Source organism: Populus trichocarpa, chromosome 3 (genome assembly GCF_000002775.5).
Source record: "Populus trichocarpa isolate Nisqually-1 chromosome 3, P.trichocarpa_v4.1, whole genome shotgun sequence".
Taxonomy (NCBI): domain Eukaryota; kingdom Viridiplantae; phylum Streptophyta; class Magnoliopsida; order Malpighiales; family Salicaceae; genus Populus; species Populus trichocarpa.
This window is the reverse complement of record NC_037287.2, coordinates 7,502,962-7,515,298: the sequence shown is the minus strand read 5'-3', so window position 1 is coordinate 7,515,298 and position 12,337 is coordinate 7,502,962.

Below are 12,337 nucleotides of genomic sequence, written 5' to 3'. Positions count from 1 at the left end.
AAAAGGAAAGTACATGGACTTAAAAGAACATTTTCTAGCATATTTTAGATTGGTCATAGGATATCTCATTATTTTACACTTTGATCCTCTTTTGTTGAATTTGTCCCTTCTCTAACAAATTATAAAGAAATTGGTCAATAATTTTGTATAGAAGATTACAAATTAAAAAGAAAATTGAGAATGCAAATGAAAAAAAAAAAAGAGTTATTGTGGATTGTTATAATGTTTTAGTTATGTTTTTTAGTAGATTTTGTAATTATAATGTAATATAAAAGTCATTGCATATATATAGACACACATTTTCATTCATAAAAGTGTAAAAAAAAAAAAATTTGGGAATTGGGATGTAAATTTTTACCTTATAAAAAGATGAATATTTCACTTAGGGTGGAACAAACAACAAAATAAGAGGAAAAAAATACAATTTTGTTAGGGAGTCAATGTTCTGCACTATTATTAGGACAAACAAACAACAAATTAAATTAATAACAAATTATTAATTCTTAAGGAAATCCAAACAAATAGATCACAAATTAGAACCATTTTCTTAGGGATTTAAAGAAACGGCTAAAAAAATCTTCTAGTCAAATTTGAAATATTCTTGCTAGGTGTTCAAAATTTGACTTGAGCACATACTTTGGTTTAGTGATTCAAGTTTAATTTTGAAAACAATCAAGATTCTTTGTGGCAATGAGTAATTGGAGAAGATAGTTCGAAATCATTGGAAATTTGTTGTATTTAAGTGTAAATCTCAAAGATAAGAGTGTGAAGTATTACAATTCTCTGTCTACATGATGTTATTAATTTTTATAAGTTCCACACTTAGTTTTCTTAAACATCAGAATCCAAGGTTGTGTTTTATCAAAGAAACATAGGCTTTAGGGCATCTTAACATGTGGTCATGAAAGCTTTGGGAATGAAATGAATTGAGTAATTGGAGAACATAGTTCCAAATCATTGGAAATTAGTTGTATTTAAGTGTAAATCTCAAAGATGAGGGTGTGAAGTATTACAATGCTCTATCTATATGATATTATTAATTTTTATAAGTTCCACACTTTGTTCTCTTAAACACCAAAATCCAAGGTTGTGTTTTATCAAAGAAACATAGGCCTTAAGGTATCTTAACGTGTGGTCATGAGAGCTTTGGAAATGAAATGAATTGAAGGTTTTTTTTTAATTAGAGTATAATTAGTGATAAAATTCATACTTTCTATGATTAGAGTATTTTTAGATGGTATATGTTTTGTTTCAATATCTTTTTTTGGGTACTACGTATATCATGTTGGTAAGTTGAACTCACTGTAGCAATATTGGGCAGCAAATAGGGTCTTGCTTCTTTTTTAGTTTTTAATGCATCGATGGCTTCCCCCTCCTTTTATATTATTAAACTAACTATTGTCTCTTTTTTATTCATTGCAATTACATAAATCCTTGTTTCTCTCCCATTAACTATTACCGGAAATTCTCATTCAATGGCCACGGTTTCTTATGGTGCAGTCATCCTCCTCTTTCTAATACGCATCAAATTATCTCTTTAAGGTTAACCAATACCACAAGTGAAGCTCTATCTACAAGGTTATGGGATTTATTCCTTTGTAGAGGGTTCCTTTTTGTGTCCTCCCTCTCATATTGTTTCCACATATATGGTTACCCCCATGATCAGTCCCTCTTTTCTTTTATGGAAACAATAAGATAATCTATTTATGAGTGTTATTCTGTCCTCGGTATCTACTAAAGTCTTGCCCCTTGTTGTTGATTGTCAACATTGTGTAGCATATGACAGACTCTTGAAAATACACTTGCTTCTCCATCCAATTCTAGAATTATACAACTCCATGGTTCTTTTCAAAAGCTATGACAAGGCGATGATATAGTTAGTGCTTATTTACAACAAAATCTCTCTTTGATGAATTAGCTGCTGTAAATAGAATGATCTTTTTGGAGGATTTTAATCTGTATGTTTTTAGAGGGTTAAGATGAGAGTTTAGAGATTTACTAACTAACCTTTCTACCAAGATTGAGCCTCTCTCTTATATTGATCTTCACAATCACTTGTTATATATGAATTTGTAGATCTTATTTGTAGATACCTGCTGAGTCTCCTACAACCTTTCTTGCTAAAAAATAATCCTACCATTCTCGGGGAAATTTTTTAGGCTTTAATGGGAGTAGTTATAATCAAAATCATGGTGTTAAAGGATGTTTTCATGATGGATGTTGAAACAATAACCAAAACAATCACAATAACAACACTTTTCACAACAATAATGGTTATGATTCTGGATAAAATTTATAGCAAGAAGGTACTCTTTTCTCCTCCTCTAATTCCTTTTCAAATAAGTGGTCCGATAATTGGTCTGTGAAATGCTAGTTATGCTATGGTTTTAGTCATTCAGCACAACAGTATCCGCAGTTAACTAATTATAATTTGCAAGGTAATGTTCATTTAGCGTTTAATAATGCTCTCATCACTACTCATATTACTTAGTTTCTTAGTACTACTACAAACTAACATGTGACACTTGACCTTACGACTATGATGGGTTCATAACCTTATCTTGGCAATGATAAGTTGCATGTTGGCTAATGTAATGGACTCGTTATATCATATATTGCTTAGTCTACCATCCACACACCCAAACACATTTTTACTTTATCCAATATTTTACATGTTCCATGTATTAGAAAGTCATTATTATATGTTCAGAAGTTTTATCTTGAACATCACACCTCGGTAGACATCGATCGAGGCCCCCTGAAATTGGTAGGGGGAAATATGATATCAAGAAAGATTAGGAGTCGCCACCTAGTAATTACAAAAAAATTAGAGATCCTTAAATATGTACCGATCTTAGAGATTCAGATAAGAGGTTAGTTATGCTTAAAAAGAGAATGATGTCACCCATACAACATCTTTTCTTATGAAAGGTTACCTTTGCTATATGTTTTCTTCTAAATTTATCTTTTTTTTTATTGCCCTTAGTTATCCTAATTGCTTTTAGCTTCTTTTTTTATTTAATTTTTAATTTTTTTTATGGAGAATTTGATGTCTATCCCTAAAATAAAAGACTCATCGATTTTGTTATTCTCAAAATTAAAATCTTAACATCGATCATTTTTTAAAAGAAAACTTGTCATTTTGGTTATTCATGAAAAATTCTCATTGGTCCCCTAAAAAGGAAACTAGTATTTCATAAAATCTTGACATCGATCCCTATAAAAAATAAGACTTGTCATTTAAGATATTTCTAAAATGAACATTGGACCCACATGAGTGGCAAAAATGAGCTTTGACTCTTTTATTCAAAGCATCTTGTAAGTTAAGAATTTTTGTCATAGTTTATTTTTTTTTAACATGGGTTTTTGATTTATTTTTTTATATGTAAGCTAATGGGCCATTTAATTTTAGTCAAGTTTTAATGGACTTAATAAACTTGTCATTAAGTCCAAATATGCATGCAAAGTTTTTTTTTTTTATGAAAATGCTAAAACAAGTATTTTTTTTTCAAATGCTAAAATGTAAAAAATATTTTTTCCTTTTTCTTTTCTTTTCTTTTTATTCAATTAAAAAATAACTAAAAAGACGTATACTCTTTTTTATTGTATAATGATAGAATATGCAAAAATGATTTTTTTGTAAAAAAAAAAAAAAAGACTTGGTTGTAATGCAATCTGAATATAAAAACAAAAAAACTGATACTACTTCTAAATAATTATCAAAAGAGTATACAAATGCTGATATGATATGTCCACTGTAAAAAAAAAATCGCTAATAGAAAGAGGTAGTATGTTGTGTGCGTGCCTTCCATACTAGAAAGAAAAGCTAGGTTTTAGTGATGACCTTGCTACAAAACGCCAACATATGGCTTTATTATAAGAAACTATTCTTCCTAATTTTTTCAAGTCATGTTGTGAACCTGGGCTGCCACTCTTGTTCATTGTTCTTATACACAGGCTATAATTATGAGAAGAGATCTCACCAATATAGACACAAAACTCAATCTTAAAAAAAAACTATCTTTATGACCATGCATGATTATTTTCCTTTTAGTTTCCATTTCTCAAAAGATGTTAGGTTGTTATTTCTCATGATTTATGATCCGACAACTTGCAACTCCCGTACTGATTTTCATGATTTATAAAGATGACAATCATTGGTATTCTCTCCCTATGCTTATGAATTGACAACATGCATTTTCCATATAGATTTCAAATTTACTTAAAAAGGTTTCGGGTTATTGAAGATTCTCAAACATGAAAAATTAAAATTATGTTTTCACAAGTATATGATTTCAGGTCTCACGTTTACATGTTAATTCATTAAAAATAGAGAAACAAGAATTAGAACAAGACATTTACAATGAGAAAAAAGATAGTTACTTGACTTACACATGTTTTGTTACAAACCAAACAAGTATTGTGAATAAAAAATCACTGGAATCAATTCTTTTTTGTCGAGAATCAAATATTAAAAGCCTCTTATTTGCCTACAAAAGAGCACTGGATGGCCCCTACTGATTTTCCAAACCTCGTGTCCAATAGTATACCTTTGAGCGAAATTCACATGGAAGGCCACCTACCCAATCATGTGTCTTTATAGTTCCTTTCTCTGTATTTGCTCTCCTCCCTTCCTTATTTTCTTTGATTTTTATTTTATTTTTATTTTCTTCTTCCCTTTATTCTCCTCCTTTTATTTTATTGTTCTCCCCCCCCCCCTCTTTTTAAGTGTATAAAGGCGGCCTTTCATAAGAGAGGATTTTTTGCTTGAATTTTATTCATAATGGCTATCAATCTCACACGATATCAATCTTTTAAAGAACAGATGAACTTGAGGTTAAACATGAGTTAAATGATGACTTCCTAGATCTCTTTGCTTAATTCGTGGGGAGAGAATCATTGCAGAAAAGAAGTTATATTGCTTTGGTGTAGTAGACCACATGTTTGAGATTATCAACAAGTGTGTTTTTACCTACAGGAAGGATCAATTGAGAGCTGAAATTAGGGGCAAAACATAAGCAAAAAGTTAGCCTAACATATATATTTATAGAAAAACTAGATTTTCGTAGATTTTAGGGACAAAACGATGCCACTATCCTTTGAATGTTCAAAGATTATTCTTCCTTTTTCCAGGCAAAAGACATTGTTTCACTTGTTTTGTTTTAGGTTTTCTTCAATTGAAATTATGTCAAATTTCATATTCGTCCTATCATTTCAGTGTTTTTTGCATTTCAATCCTTGGTCTTTCAATCTTCTTTCAATCATACCTTAGATGGAATTAAAACAACCCCTCTGATTTCTCTATTGTCTTCATTTTGGCCTCTGGTTTTCTAATTTTTCCATTTTTAAGTCGATTTGGTGCCCAATTTCAATTTGTTTTTCAATTAAGCCCTTAAATGATTTTCTAACTTGACTATTTATTTTGAACTCATCTGAACTTCAATTTCTTTCAGTTTTAGCAAAATTAAACCAATTTAAACCCTTTTCTTCAATTCAGCTTTCATTTGTGGCTTAAAAATTCCCAAACTCATTTTTTGCATGTGATACTTAATTTTGGTCCAATTTCAAACCCCAACTGTCTTTTGTATTATTATTTTTTTGTACTTTTGTATTTTTGTATTTTTTATGTTCTTTTTATGATTACTTATAAGCACATAAATGCTAATAAATATGATGAAAATAACAAAACAAAATAACTAAGTTTAATGAAAAGATACATTTTATGGATTTTCTTTTTTTTAATATAAAAAAATAAAGGTAAAAAATTGGGTTGTAACAATGAAGATAAAGGTATTGAATTGGGTAAATTTCATTATTTGTTTTTTGTTAAGGATCTAATAACCAAAGAGGTGCTTCTTTCCATTCAAAGTATGGATGGTCTTTATGTTATCTCTGAGTTTTTTGCAATATTTTTACCTCAAGCCTTAATACCTGTATATGTTTCTGTCTTTACTGATACCTGATATCATCGTCTTGGACATCCTAGTTTATGAATTTTGAGTTTTTTAGTGTCAAATAAAAAAGGTATTATGTACTTAAAAACATCTGAATTTTAATTGTTCAGCATGTCCTTTAGAAATTGTGACAAATTTATCTTTGGAATTCTCCTTTTGAATTGATATTTAGTAATGTTTAAAGACCTTTCTTTATGTTCTCTTCTAATAATTTTTGCTATTTTGTTATTTTTATGGATGCTTATACTAAATATATTTGGTTCTTTCCTTTGATTGTCCAATATGATGTTTTTATTATTTTTCAATAATTTCAAGCTTAAGTTGAAAGATAATTTTTTGCTAAAATTAAATCTGTACAAATGGATTAAAGTGGTGATTATAGAAAATTGAACACTTATTTTAAAACTATTGGTATTCAACATAGATTTATCTGTCCACATACTCATAAATAAAATGACACAGTTGAACATTAATACAGATATATTGTTGAAACTTGTCTCAAGTTTCTTGATCATTGTAAGGCACTCTTAAAATTTTGTTTTTCTGCATTTGAAACATTTGTTTATTTAATAAATTGCATGCCAACACTTGTTTTAAATAATAAAACACCTTTTAAATGTCTTTTTAAGTCTACACCATATTATAGTTTTCTTTGTATTTTTTTTGGTGTCTATATTTTCCCTACCTTCTTCCATATAATGATCATAAGTTAGATTTTCATTCTACTCCTTTTATTTTTCTTGGTTATAGCTCATTTTATTTGGGTTATCAATGTCTTGCTTTTTCTTCAAAATGAATATACGTTGTTTGGCATGTTAGGTTTCATGAAAATATTTTTTCTTTTGAAAAATTTGAACAGAAGGTAACATTGTCAGCATCATCTATGAGTTTCTACCTTGACACCTTTTCCCTTTTCATCTCTCAACCTAACACTTACACATACTTTACCTAATCAACTAATTTTAGTGAGCAATATTCTTGATGATCTATCTCCTTACACTTTCTCCCCTACTAATCATTATCAAGGTATAAGTTTTTTCTCTTTAGGTTCACATGGCTTTCTTCTTTATGAGATGGTTCAGCCTTGGGTTTTCCTTTATCATCCACCTCTGTCTTATAACCTCCTAGCTTGAATCTAGTGGTTGATCTCTTTAATTTTTCTTTTAAACATATTTTGGATTTTGACCAAATTTCTCATGCTTAGGTTCTATATCAACACTCTATGGTTCCCATGAAAGCCCAAAATAACTAATTTCACACTCTTCTCTACTTCATGGGTTACTTCTTTACCTGAACAGAAACCGATTACTTTTGTTCCCTTTCACTTATCTATGAATGTTATTAGTAGTTATTGTGTGTATAAAATTAAGAGGTGAGTTGATGGTAGTGTTGAGAGATATAAAAGCTTATTTAGTTGCTAAAGTGTTCACTGAACAAGAGGGGACTGGTTATATAAAGACTTTTAATCCAGTTGTTAAGCCAATAACTGTTTATTTTTGTTGTTTACCGGGGTTGGCAGATTAATCAACTAGATGTTCATAATATCTTTTTAAATAGGATACTTCAATAAGAGGTGTATATGGAGTAATGGAGCAACCACCTGGCTTTGTTCACTCTAATATTTCCTCCTATGTTTTCATTCTTCATAAGTCTTTGTATGGATTGAAACAAGCTCCTCGAGTTTGGTATAATTGCTTAAGTGATTATCTCCTCTTCATTGGTTCACATGTTTCTAGAGTTAATACGTCTCTATTCATTCTCTCTTTGAGAGGTGATGTCCTTTACTTGCTTGTTTATGTTAATGGTCTTTTGCTTACTAGGAGTAATTTGGCTTTACTTAAAAATCTTATCTCCTTACTGAGCTTAGACTTCAAGCTTCATGGCTTAAGATCTTTATATAATTTCTTGGGAATTAAGTTAAACGTACTTCTATGGATCTCATGCTTACTCAACATAAGTATGCTCTTGACATTTTTTTATAGAGCCAGTATGTCTTTTTGTAAACCTATTGATACTCCTGCCTCCTTTTCTTCTAAGATGACCATGGTGTCTGATACTTTGTATTATGATTCTACACGTTATATACATATCATTGGTGCTCTCTAATATATTACTTTCACTAGGCTTGATATATGTTATGTAATGAAAATTATTTGATATTTTATGCATGCTCTTACTAATGCTTATTGGGTCATTGTTAAACGTATATTGTGTTATCTGAAGGCTATAAGTAATCATGGTTTACACATCACTTGTAGTTCTTTTTTTTCTCATTATATCTTCATTGATGTTGGTTATGCTAGTAGTGTTGATGATCGTAAGTCTAATAGTGGTTAACTTGTTTATTTGGGCAATGTTTATATTTCTTAAAAGTCTAGAAAACAAATATTTGCAACTCGTTCTTTTATTGAAGTCGAATACAAGATTTTAGCTAATGATACTACTGAAATTTTATGGATTCATTCATTACTTTCAGAACTTCGGCTTCCCTCTATTTATGTAGCTATGTTATGGTGTGATAATTTAGGTGTCACTTATTAATCTTTGAATCTTATTTTCCATGCTTGTGCCAAGCATGTTGAAGCTGACTACCATTTTATTCGTAATAGAGCTGCTAAGAATGAGATTCAAGTTTGGTTTATATCTTCTAAGGATCAACTAGTTGATGTTCTTACCAAACCTTTTTCCCATGCAGCCTTTGCTCATCTTCGGTCCATGCTTCATGTGGAGTCTCTACCTTTAGCTTGCAGAGACAGATTATGAGAATTACTTTGTATATGTATTTACTGTGTATAGTGTTGTGATCTTGTGTAATATATTGCGCCCTTGTTATTATACACAATCCTAACTGTGTAAATATTAAGGATGACTGCTAACATTATTCACAAACTTATTTCTCGTGACTCTAGGATTAGTTACAAACTTACAATCATCTGAGTTGATATTCTTTAATGATAATGAATAAGATGTGTTAAGAAAAAGCCTCTACATGGCATTTAAAGCTTGATATCCGAACGGATGAAAGATGACACTCACTAAGCAGAATCCTAGCTGAACAATTTCGTAAGGATCTACATGGCAACCAGCTCTCTGTAACATATATCTTTCAATTATTTTTTAATTTTATTGTATTTCAAAAAGATTGTTGTAATTTAATCATCATCTATTCTAGAATATGTTTATTTTTCAATTCCATAACATACTAAATGCAATTTTTTCAATATTTCTAAAATCCACGCTTACAAGTGTTATTTGAGCATCATTAAATACACTAAGGTTCTATTGGTTTGATTTTATAAATTGATATAAGTTGCATTTAACTTTTGATTTATAGAACAAATATAAATATATTTGGTTAAAAATAACATGTTACTTGAACAAAACATTTGTTACGAATTAAATCAACATTTTGATTTAATAAAACATTAAACTTCTGCAAAAAAGTTACTTTGATTTATTTTTACAAAACATATTTTAAGTTATTTATAAAAAACAACTTCTCAATTATAATTCAAAATTAAAAAAAAAATCACTTTGAACAAATCATGCCAAATAAACTATACTAACTAAATTATCAAAATGATGGAATCATCCTAAAACAAGAAATTAAGCTTTTGGAATGGAGAAAGTGACTTTGGTTGTTCTTTACACTCTGTCCCATCAAAAAAGTGGATAACACGATTTTATTTAGAAGTGTGATAAATATTATTTTTTAAAATATATTTTTATTTGTAAATATATTAAAATGATTTTTTATTTTTTTAAAATATAATTTTTACATCAGAACATCAAAACGATCTAAAAACTAAAAAATAATAATTTAAAACTAAAAAAAATCAAAAAATTTAAAATCACTGCCAAACAGTGATTTTAAGTGAAATCCCTGCCAAACAGTGATTTTAAGTATAACTGCCAAACAATGATTTTAAGTGAAATCCCTGCCAAACAATGATTTTAAGTGAAATCCCTGCCAAACAGTGATTTTAAAATACTTCTAAGTGAAAAAAATTTAAAAATCCCATTAAGAAAATATATATTTTCTGCAGAGAGGCTTTCATTTCAGAAAATATACTATAAGATGAACAAGAATGAAGATCTTTGCTGCATTTATTTTTCACTTTTTTGTTATTGTAAATTATATAAAAAAAATATTATGTTTATCATTTATTGAAGTAAATCCTTCATTTAATTAATTTTGCTTGCTCATGCCTATATTTTAATCTATACTCACACCACATATAATTATTGAAATATGAAATAATAAAATTGTATTAAAAATCAATAAATAATAAATTGGACCATAGTTATTTATTTTTATACGGGACTCTTGGTGGTTATATTAAGTACTAGGAAAAATATTGTATTTTATAATATTAAAATATAAATATTAGTATCTAGATCCAATATTTTATATATTTTTATTCATTAGTTTTCAATTATATATATTACTAATTATGAATAATAAAAATTAAATGAAAAATAAATTATAAATTATCATATTTTTACTTTTTATAATAATTCAGAATATTAAAAAGACTCATTTAAATAGAATGATTCATAAAATTTCTATTCACACATTCTTAATTTATATTCACTCCATAGTTTGATGTTTCATCAAGTTTTATTTCATTTGGAGTTTTTTTATAGAGTTTTATTTTATAGCTACTACTAGATATAAGTAATTAAAAATTAAAAATAAGTTTATGTTATGATTTATTTATTTTTTAAATTTATACTTGATTATATTTATTCTTATCATATAAACAAACGAACTTCGCTTTTAAATAGAAAAAACTGATGCTTTTTTTCTCCTTTTCAGTTTGAAAAGAAAAAAGATACAAAGATTTATTATGACATGATATAAAGATTATAATTATAAATCTTAATTATGCTAATTAGAAAATTATATAAAATTTTCTAAACTTATATATATAACTAACTAACTTTGTGTTTTTCTAACTATTAACTACTGATTCAATCCATAAAAAAAAATAGTTAAAAATGTATAACGTGCAAGAATGCAATTATCTCGAAAACAAATAAAGGATCTCAATAAAAAAAAAAAAAAAAGAGGGAGAGAGAGAGAGAAAAGTACAAAAGCATGGGGGGTAAATTATTATTTGTTTTTTATGAAAGGGTGATGATTAAAAAAACAAGATCACTGTTTTACTTTGGAAGGTTTCATATTTTATTGTGGAATTGACGTGAAATGATCGTTTTACCTTTTATAAAAAAATTCATATAACATATTTTTAGGATAAAATTATTTTTTAAAAGAATTAATTTGTCATTACAAACTTGGACGGTAGAATAGCATTTGTAGTGTTAATTTATATAGTGTATTGTCTACAATACCCTTAAAGATTAAATATTCTAAACTTTCAGTTAGGGATATTTTCGGTTTTTTCTTTACAAAAATATAGCACAATTATTGAAGTGTCGTTGCAAGCAAAAAATACATAACTTCCATTAAGAGGCTTTTTTGTTGATATAATGTTAGGTAATTGATGTGAAATAATCATTTTATCCTTCACAAAAAATCCATATAACATATTCTCATGATCAAATCATCCTTTCAAAAGAATTAATTTGTCATTATAAACTTGGACGGTAGAATAGCATTTGTAGTGTTAATTTACGTAGTGTATTGTCTATAATACCCTTAAAGATTAAATTTTCTAAACTTTCAGTTAGGGATATTTTCGGTTTTTTCTTTACAAAAGTATAGCGTAATTATTGAAGTGTCGTTGTAAGCAAAAAAATACATAACTTCCATTAAGAGATCTTTTTGTGCTGTTTTTTTGTTGATATCATGTTAGGCAAGTGGCAATATGGTATTTTGATAAAAAAAAAATTAAAAAGAGAAGATTGTTGCTTGTGCTTTTGGGCGAGTGAGAGGAATCTGGACCCTTTGGGCGACAATTGCAAGCTCCTCCAATGGACAAACACAGCCGTCCACGGTGTCTTTGGAAGCGGCTTGCCAAGATCTTTACAGTGGATAGGCATGTGTCAGGAGTGGAGGTCCGGTGGACTTTTTTTTTCTCCTATTTTCTCTCTTTTCTCATTAGTAAAATACAAAAGTGTCTTTTAATTTACTCATCATTCTTTTGATTTTATTTTTTTATTTTTTTTTCAATTTAGTCCCTCGTCACTTGGTTTTATTTGATATAATAATTATGGTATAAATACCATATGTTTAGATAATTATGATATAAATCTCAAATGGAGAGAAAATCAATTTATTTCTTAAGTTTGAATCAAGTTAGGGCTTACATGATAATTTAAATTCTAGAATTTTAAATTCTAATAGATAACCACGATTTATTTGTATATATAAAAAACCATTTTAATTCAAAATCCAAAAGCTTATGCTCACTTTTTAA